This window comes from Giraffa tippelskirchi, chromosome 8 (genome assembly GCF_054371585.1).
Source record: "Giraffa tippelskirchi isolate mGirTip1 chromosome 8, T2T-mGirTip1v1.2.pri, whole genome shotgun sequence".
NCBI classification, from domain to species: Eukaryota; Metazoa; Chordata; class Mammalia; order Artiodactyla; family Giraffidae; genus Giraffa; species Giraffa tippelskirchi.
In genome coordinates this window covers 69,148,394-69,157,500 of record NC_137282.1, presented here as the reverse complement: position 1 = coordinate 69,157,500, position 9,107 = coordinate 69,148,394, and positions in this window count along the sequence as shown.

Below are 9,107 nucleotides of genomic sequence, written 5' to 3'. Positions count from 1 at the left end.
CCAACTCGGCCGCAGAGCCGCCAGGAGCCGCGGGTCGACGAGCCCGACGGGGCTCTATCCCCTCCCCCCACTTCCCTGACTCTGCCGCCGAGCCGGCGGTGCCCGCGTGTCCACCTGCCGGCCGGGCCTCTCGCACTCGCGATCTCTGGTGACGAGACGCCAGCGCGCGCGCGTCGCCCGCCTGGCTTGGAATCCGCCCCTCCCCCTCCTTCCCTCACTCTGCCGCCGAGCTGGCGGTGCCCGCGGGTGCACCTGCCGGCCGGTGCTCCCCTACACGCGACCTCTGGTCACGAGCCGCCGGCGCGCGCGCGTCGCCCGGCTGTCTAGGTGTCTGCCCCTCCCCCCCCTTTCCTCACTCTGCCGCCGAGCTGGCGGTGCCCGCGTGTCCACCTGCCGGCCGGGCCTCCCCCACTCGCGACCTGTGCCGCCGAGCCGCCGGCGCGCGCGCATCGCCCGGCTGTCAGGGAGTCTGCCCCTCCCCCCCTCCTTCCCTAACTCGGCCGCAGAGCCGCCAGGAGCCGCGGGTCGACGAGCCCGACGGGGCTCTATCCCCTCCCCCCACTTCCCTAACTCTGTCGACGAGCTGCGGGTGCCCGCGGGGCCACCTGCGACCGGGGCTCTCCCACTCGCGACCTCGCCCGCCGAGCCGCCAGCGCGCGCCCGTCGCCCGGCTGTCAGGCTGTCGGCCCCTCCCCCGCTCCTCCCCTCACTCTGCCGCCCAGCTGGCGTTGCCCGCGGGCACCTGCCGGCCGGGCCTCTCCCACTGGCGACCTCGCCCGCCCAGCCGCCAGCGCGCGCCCGTCGCCCGCCTGGCAGTGCCCGCGGGTCGACCAGCCGGACGGGGCTCTATCCCCTCCCCCCCTTCCCTAACCCTGCCGACGAGCTGCGGGTGCCCGCGTGTCCACCTGCCGGCCTGGCCTCTCGCACTCGCGACCTCTGGTGACGAGCCGCCAGCGCGCGCGCGTCGCCCGGCTGTCGAGGTGTCTGCCCCGCCCCCCCTTTCCTCACTCTGCCGCCGAGCTGGCGGTGCCCGCGTGTCCACCTGCCGGCCGGGCCTCCCCCACTCGCGACCTGTGCCGCCGAGCCGCCGGCGCGCGCGCATCGCCCGGCTGTCAGGGAGTCTGCCCCTCCCCCCCTCCTTCCCCAACTCGGCCGCAGAGCCGCCAGGAGCCGCGGGTCGACGAGCCCGACGGGGCTCTATCCCCTCCCCCCACTTCCCTGACTCTGCCGCCGAGCCGGCGGTGCCCGCGTGTCCACCTGCCGGCCGGGCCTCTCGCACTCGCGATCTCTGGTGACGAGACGCCAGCGCGCGCGCGTCGCCCGCCTGGCTTGGAATCCGCCCCTCCCCCTCCTTCCCTCACTCTGCCGCCGAGCTGGCGCTGCCCGCGGGTCCACCTGCCGGCCGGTGCTCCCATACACGCGACCTCTGGTCACGAGCCGCCGGCGCGCGCGCGTCGCCCGGCTGTCTAGGTGTCTGCCCCTCCCCCCCCTTTCCTCACTCTGCCGCCGAGCTGGCGGTGCCCGCGTGTCCACCTGCCGGCCGGGCCTCCCCCACTCGCGACCTGTGCCGCCGAGCCGCCGGCGCGCGCGCATCGCCCGGCTGTCAGGGAGTCTGCCCCTCCCCCCCTCCTTCCCCAACTCGGCCGCAGAGCCGCCAGGAGCCGCGGGTCGACGAGCCCGACGGGGCTCTATCCCCTCCCCCCACTTCCCTGACTCTGCCGCCGAGCCGGCGGTGCCCCCGTGTCCACCTGCCGGCCGGGCCTCTCGCACTCGCGACCTCTGGTGACGAGCCGCCAGCGCGCGCGCGTCGCCCGGCTGTCGAGGTGTCTGCCCCGCCCCCCCTTTCCTCACTCTGCCGCCGAGCTGGCGGTGCCCGCGTGTCCACCTGCCGGCCGGGCCTCCCCCACTCGCGACCTGTGCCGCTGAGCCGCCGGCGCGCGCGCATCGCCCGGCTGTCAGGGAGTCTGCCCCTCCCCCCCTCCTTCCCCAACTCGGCCGCAGAGCCGCCAGGAGCCGCGGGTCGACGAGCCCGACGGGGCTCTATCCCCTCCCCCCACTTCCCTGACTCTGCCGCCGAGCCGGCGGTGCCCCCGTGTCCACCTGCCGGCCGGGCCTCTCGCACTCGCGACCTCTGGTGACGAGCCGCCAGCGCGCGCGCATCGCCCGGCTGTCGAGGTGTCTGCCCCGCCCCCCCTTTCCTCACTCTGCCGCCGAGCTGGCGGTGCCCGCGTGTCCACCTGCCGGCCGGGCCTCCCCCACTCGCGACCTGTGCCGCCGAGCCGCCGGCGCGCGCGCATCGCCCGGCTGTCAGGGAGTCTGCCCCTCCCCCCCTCCTTCCCCAACTCGGCCGCAGAGCCGCCAGGAGCCGCGGGTCGACGAGCCCGACGGGGCTCTATCCCCTCCCCCCACTTCCCTAGCTCTGTCGACGAGCTGCGGGTGCCCGCGGGTCCACCTGCGACCGGGGCTCTCCCACTCGCGACCTCGCCCGCCGAGCCGCCAGCGCGCGCCCGTCGCCCGGCTGTCAGGCTGTCTGCCCCTCCCCCGCTCCTCCCCTCACTCTGCCGCCCAGCTGGCGTTGCCCGCGGGCACCTGCCGGCCGGGCCTCTCCCACTGGCGACCTCGCCCGCCCAGCCGCCAGCGCGCGCCCGTCGCCCGCCTGGCAGTGCCCGCGGGTCGACCAGCCGGACGGGGCTCTATCCCCTCCCCCCCTTCCCTAACCCTGCCGACGAGCTGCGGGTGCCCGCGTGTCCACCTGCCGGCCTGGCCTCTCGCACTCGCGACCTCTGGTGACGAGCCGCCAGCGCGCGCGCGTCGCCCGGCTGTCGAGGTGTCTGCCCCGCCCCCCCTTTCCTCACTCTGCCGCCGAGCTGGCGGTGCCCGCGTGTCCACCTGCCGGCCGGGCCTCCCCCACTCGCGACCTGTGCCGCCGAGCCGCCGGCGCGCGCGCATCGCCCGGCTGTCAGGGAGTCTGCCCCTCCCCCCCTCCTTCCCCAACTCGGCCGCAGAGCCGCCAGGAGCCGCGGGTCGACGAGCCCGACGGGGCTCTATCCCCTCCCCCCACTTCCCTGACTCTGCCGCCGAGCCGGCGGTGCCCGCGTGTCCACCTGCCGGCCGGGCCTCTCGCACTCGCGATCTCTGGTGACGAGACGCCAGCGCGCGCGCGTCGCCCGCCTGGCTTGGAATCCGCCCCTCCCCCTCCTTCCCTCACTCTGCCGCCGAGCTGGCGCTGCCCGCGGGTCCACCTGCCGGCCGGTGCTCCCATACACGCGACCTCTGGTCACGAGCCGCCGGCGCGCGCGCGTCGCCCGGCTGTCTAGGTGTCTGCCCCTCCCCCCCCTTTCCTCACTCTGCCGCCGAGCTGGCGGTGCCCGCGTGTCCACCTGCCGGCCGGGCCTCCCCCACTCGCGACCTGTGCCGCCGAGCCGCCGGCGCGCGCGCATCGCCCGGCTGTCAGGGAGTCTGCCCCTCCCCCCCTCCTTCCCTAACTCGGCCGCAGAGCCGCCAGGAGCCGCGGGTCGACGAGCCCGACGGGGCTCTATCCCCTCCCCCCACTTCCCTAACTCTGTCGACGAGCTGCGGGTGCCCGCGGGGCCACCTGCGACCGGGGCTCTCCCACTCGCGACCTCGCCCGCCGAGCCGCCAGCGCGCGCCCGTCGCCCGGCTGTCAGGCTGTCTGCCCCTCCCCCGCTCCTCCCCTCACTCTGCCGCCCAGCTGGCGTTGCCCGCGGGCACCTGCCGGCCGGGCCTCTCCCACTGGCGACCTCGCCCGCCCAGCCGCCAGCGCGCGCCCGTCGCCCGCCTGGCAGTTCCCGCGGGTCGACCAGCCGGACGGGGCTCTATCCCCTCCCCCCCCTTCCCTAACCCTGCCGACGAGCTGCGGGTGCCCGCGTGTCCACCTGCCGGCCGGGCCTGTCGCACTCGCGACCTCTGGTGACGAGCCGCCAGCTCGCGCGCGTCGCCCGGCTGTCGAGGTGTCTGCCCCGCCCCCCCTTTCCTCACTCTGCCGCCGAGCTGGCGGTGCCCGCGTGTCCACCTGCCGGCCGGGCCTCCCCCACTCGCGACCTGTGCCGCCGAGCCGCCGGCGCGCGCGCATCGCCCGGCTGTCAGGGAGTCTGCCCCTCCCCCCCTCCTTCCCCAACTCGGCCGCAGAGCCGCCAGGAGCCGCGGGTCGACGAGCCCGACGGGGCTCTATCCCCTCCCCCCACTTCCCTGACTCTGCCGCCGAGCCGGCGGTGCCCCCGTGTCCACCTGCCGGCCGGGCCTCTCGCACTCGCGACCTCTGGTGACGAGCCGCCAGCGCGCGCGCGTCGCCCGGCTGTCGAGGTGTCTGCCCCGCCTCCCCTTTCCTCACTCTGCCGCCGAGCTGGCGGTGCCCGCGTGTCCACCTGCCGGCCGGGCCTCCCCCACTCGCGACCTGTGCCGCCGAGCCGCCGGCGCGCGCGCATCGCCCGGCTGTCAGGGAGTCTGCCCCTCCCCCCCTCCTTCCCCAACTCGGCCGCAGAGCCGCCAGGAGCCGCGGGTCGACGAGCCCGACGGGGCTCTATCCCCTCCCCCCACTTCCCTGACTCTGCCGCCGAGCCGGCGGTGCCCCCGTGTCCACCTGCCGGCCGGGCCTCTCGCACTCGCGACCTCTGGTGACGAGCCGCCAGCGCGCGCGCATCGCCCGGCTGTCGAGGTGTCTGCCCCGCCCCCCCTTTCCTCACTCTGCCGCCGAGCTGGCGGTGCCCGCGTGTCCACCTGCCGGCCGGGCCTCCCCCACTCGCGACCTGTGCCGCCGAGCCGCCGGCGCGCGCGCATCGCCCGGCTGTCAGGGAGTCTGCCCCTCCCCCCCTCCTTCCCCAACTCGGCCGCAGAGCCGCCAGGAGCCGCGGGTCGACGAGCCCGACGGGGCTCTATCCCCTCCCCCCACATCCCTGACTCTGCCGCCGAGCCGGCGGTGCCCGCGTGTCCACCTGCCGGCCGGGCCTCTCGCACTCGCGATCTCTGGTGACGAGACGCCAGCGCGCGCGCGTCGCCCGCCTGGCTTGGAATCCGCCCCTCCCCCTCCTTCCCTCACTCTGCCGCCGAGCTGGCGGTGCCCGCGGGTCCACCTGCCGGCCGGTGCTCCCCTACACGCGACCTCTGGTCACGAGCCGCCGGCGCGCGCGCGTCGCCCGGCTGTCTAGGTGTCTGCCCCTCCCCCCCCTTTCCTCACTCTGCCGCCGAGCTGGCGGTGCCCGCGTGTCCACCTGCCGGCCGGGCCTCCCCCACTCGCGACCTGTGCCGCCGAGCCGCCGGCGCGCGCGCATCGCCCGGCTGTCAGGGAGTCTGCCCCTCCCCCCCTCCTTCCCTAACTCGGCCGCAGAGCCGCCAGGAGCCGCGGGTCGACGAGCCCGACGGGGCTCTATCCCCTCCCCCCACTTCCCTAACTCTGTCGACGAGCTGCGGGTGCCCGCGGGGCCACCTGCGACCGGGGCTCTCCCACTCGCGACCTCGCCCGCCGAGCCGCCAGCGCGCGCCCGTCGCCCGGCTGTCAGGCTGTCTGCCCCTCCCCCGCTCCTCCCCTCACTCTGCCGCCCAGCTGGCGTTGCCCGCGGGCACCTGCCGGCCGGGCCTCTCCCACTGGCGACCGCGCCCGCCCAGCCGCCAGCGCGCGCCCGTCGCCCGCCTGGCAGTGCCCGCGGGTCGACCAGCCGGACGGGGCTCTATCCCCTTCCCCCCTTCCCTAACCCTGCCGACGAGCTGCGGGTGCCCGCGTGTCCACCTGCCGGCCTGGCCTCTCGCACTCCCGACCTCTGGTGACGAGCCGCCAGCGCGCGCGCGTCGCCCGGCTGTCGAGGTGTCTGCCCCGCCCCCCCTTTCCTCACTCTGCCGCCGAGCTGGCGGTGCCCGCGTGTCCACCTGCCGGCCGGGCCTCCCCCACTCGCGACCTGTGCCGCCGAGCCGCCGGCGCGCGCGCATCGCCCGGCTGTCAGGGAGTCTGCCCCTCCCCCCCTCCTTCCCCAACTCGGCCGCAGAGCCGCCAGGAGCCGCGGGTCGACGAGCCCGACGGGGCTCTATCCGCTCCCCCCACTTCCCTGACTCTGCCGCCGAGCCGGCGGTGCCCGCGTGTCCACCTGCCGGCCGGGCCTCTCGCACTCGCGATCTCTGGTGACGAGACGCCAGCGCGCGCGCGTCGCCCGCCTGGCTTGGAATCCGCCCCTCCCCCTCCTTCCCTCACTCTGCCGCCGAGCTGGCGGTGCCCGCGGGTGCACCTGCCGGCCGGTGCTCCCCTACACGCGACCTCTGGTCACGAGCCGCCGGCGCGCGCGCGTCGCCCGGCTGTCTAGGTGTCTGCCCCTCCCCCCCCTTTCCTCACTCTGCCGCCGAGCTGGCGGTGCCCGCGTGTCCACCTGCCGGCCGGGCCTCCCCCACTCGCGACCTGTGCCGCCGAGCCGCCGGCGCGCGCGCATCGCCCGGCTGTCAGGGAGTCTGCCCCTCCCCCCCTCCTTCCCTAACTCGGCCGCAGAGCCGCCAGGAGCCGCGGGTCGACGAGCCCGACGGGGCTCTATCCCCTCCCCCCACTTCCCTAACTCTGTCGACGAGCTGCGGGTGCCCGCGGGGCCACCTGCGACCGGGGCTCTCCCACTCGCGACCTCGCCCGCCGAGCCGCCAGCGCGCGCCCGTCGCCCGGCTGTCAGGCTGTCGGCCCCTCCCCCGCTCCTCCCCTCACTCTGCCGCCCAGCTGGCGTTGCCCGCGGGCACCTGCCGGCCGGGCCTCTCCCACTGGCGACCTCGCCCGCCCAGCCGCCAGCGCGCGCCCGTCGCCCGCCTGGCAGTGCCCGCGGGTCGACCAGCCGGACGGGGCTCTATCCCCTCCCCCCCTTCCCTAACGCTGCCGACGAGCTGCGGGTGCCCGCGTGTCCACCTGCCGGCCTGGCCTCTCGCACTCGCGACCTCTGGTGACGAGCCGCCAGCGCGCGCGCGTCGCCCGGCTGTCGAGGTGTCTGCCCCGCCCCCCCTTTCCTCACTCTGCCGCCGAGCTGGCGGTGCCCGCGTGTCCACCTGCCGGCCGGGCCTCCCCCACTCGCGACCTGTGCCGCCGAGCCGCCGGCGCGCGCGCATCGCCCGGCTGTCAGGGAGTCTGCCCCTCCCCCCCTCCTTCCCCAACTCGGCCGCAGAGCCGCCAGGAGCCGCGGGTCGACGAGCCCGACGGGGCTCTATCCCCTCCCCCCACTTCCCTGACTCTGCCGCCGAGCCGGCGGTGCCCGCGTGTCCACCTGCCGGCCGGGCCTCTCGCACTCGCGATCTCTGGTGACGAGACGCCAGCGCGCGCGCGTCGCCCGCCTGGCTTGGAATCCGCCCCTCCCCCTCCTTCCCTCACTCTGCCGCCGAGCTGGCGCTGCCCGCGGGTCCACCTGCCGGCCGGTGCTCCCATACACGCGACCTCTGGTCACGAGCCGCCGGCGCGCGCGCGTCGCCCGGCTGTCTAGGTGTCTGCCCCTCCCCCCCCTTTCCTCACTCTGCCGCCGAGCTGGCGGTGCCCGCGTGTCCACCTGCCGGCCGGGCCTCCCCCACTCGCGACCTGTGCCGCCGAGCCGCCGGCGCGCGCGCATCGCCCGGCTGTCAGGGAGTCTGCCCCTCCCCCCCTCCTTCCCCAACTCGGCCGCAGAGCCGCCAGGAGCCGCGGGTCGACGAGCCCGACGGGGCTCTATCCCCTCCCCCCACTTCCCTGACTCTGCCGCCGAGCCGGCGTTGCCCCCGTGTCCACCTGCCGGCCGGGCCTCTCGCACTCGCGACCTCTGGTGACGAGCCGCCAGCGCGCGCGCGTCGCCCGGCTGTCGAGGTGTCTGCCCCGCCCCCCCTTTCCTCACTCTGCCGCCGAGCTGGCGGTGCCCGCGTGTCCACCTGCCGGCCGGGCCTCCCCCACTCGCGACCTGTGCCGCTGAGCCGCCGGCGCGCGCGCATCGCCCGGCTGTCAGGGAGTCTGCCCCTCCCCCCCTCCTTCCCCAACTCGGCCGCAGAGCCGCCAGGAGCCGCGGGTCGACGAGCCCGACGGGGCTCTATCCCCTCCCCCCACTTCCCTGACTCTGCCGCCGAGCCGGCGGTGCCCCCGTGTCCACCTGCCGGCCGGGCCTCTCGCACTCGCGACCTCTGGTGACGAGCCGCCAGCGCGCGCGCATCGCCCGGCTGTCGAGGTGTCTGCCCCGCCCCCCCTTTCCTCACTCTGCCGCCGAGCTGGCGGTGCCCGCGTGTCCACCTGCCGGCCGGGCCTCCCCCACTCGCGACCTGTGCCGCCGAGCCGCCGGCGCGCGCGCATCGCCCGGCTGTCAGGGAGTCTGCCCCTCCCCCCCTCCTTCCCCAACTCGGCCGCAGAGCCGCCAGGAGCCGCGGGTCGACGAGCCCGACGGGGCTCTATCCCCTCCCCCCACTTCCCTGACTCTGCCGCCGAGCCGGCGGTGCCCGCGTGTCCACCTGCCGGCCGGGCCTCTCGCACTCGCGATCTCTGGTGACGAGACGCCAGCGCGCGCGCGTCGCCCGCCTGGCTTGGAATCCGCCCCTCCCCCTCCTTCCCTCACTCTGCCGCCGAGCTGGCGGTGCCCGCGGGTGCACCTGCCGGCCGGTGCTCCCCTACACGCGACCTCTGGTCACGAGCCGCCGGCGCGCGCGCGTCGCCCGGCTGTCTAGGTGTCTGCCCCTCCCCCCCCTTTCCTCACTCTGCCGCCGAGCTGGCGGTGCCCGCGTGTCCACCTGCCGGCCGGGCCTCCCCCACTCGCGACCTGTGCCGCCGAGCCGCCGGCGCGCGCGCATCGCCCGGCTGTCAGGGAGTCTGCCCCTCCCCCCCTCCTTCCCTAACTCGGCCGCAGAGCCGCCAGGAGCCGCGGGTCGACGAGCCCGACGGGGCTCTATCCCCTCCCCCCACTTCCCTAACTCTGTCGACGAGCTGCGGGTGCCCGCGGGGCCACCTGCGACCGGGGCTCTCCCACTCGCGACCTCGCCCGCCGAGCCGCCAGCGCGCGCCCGTCGCCCGGCTGTCAGGCTGTCGGCCCCTCCCCCGCTCCTCCCCTCACTCTGCCGCCCAGCTGGCGTTGCCCGCGGGCACCTGCCGGCCGGGCCTCTCCCACTGGCGACCGCGCCCGCCCAGCCGC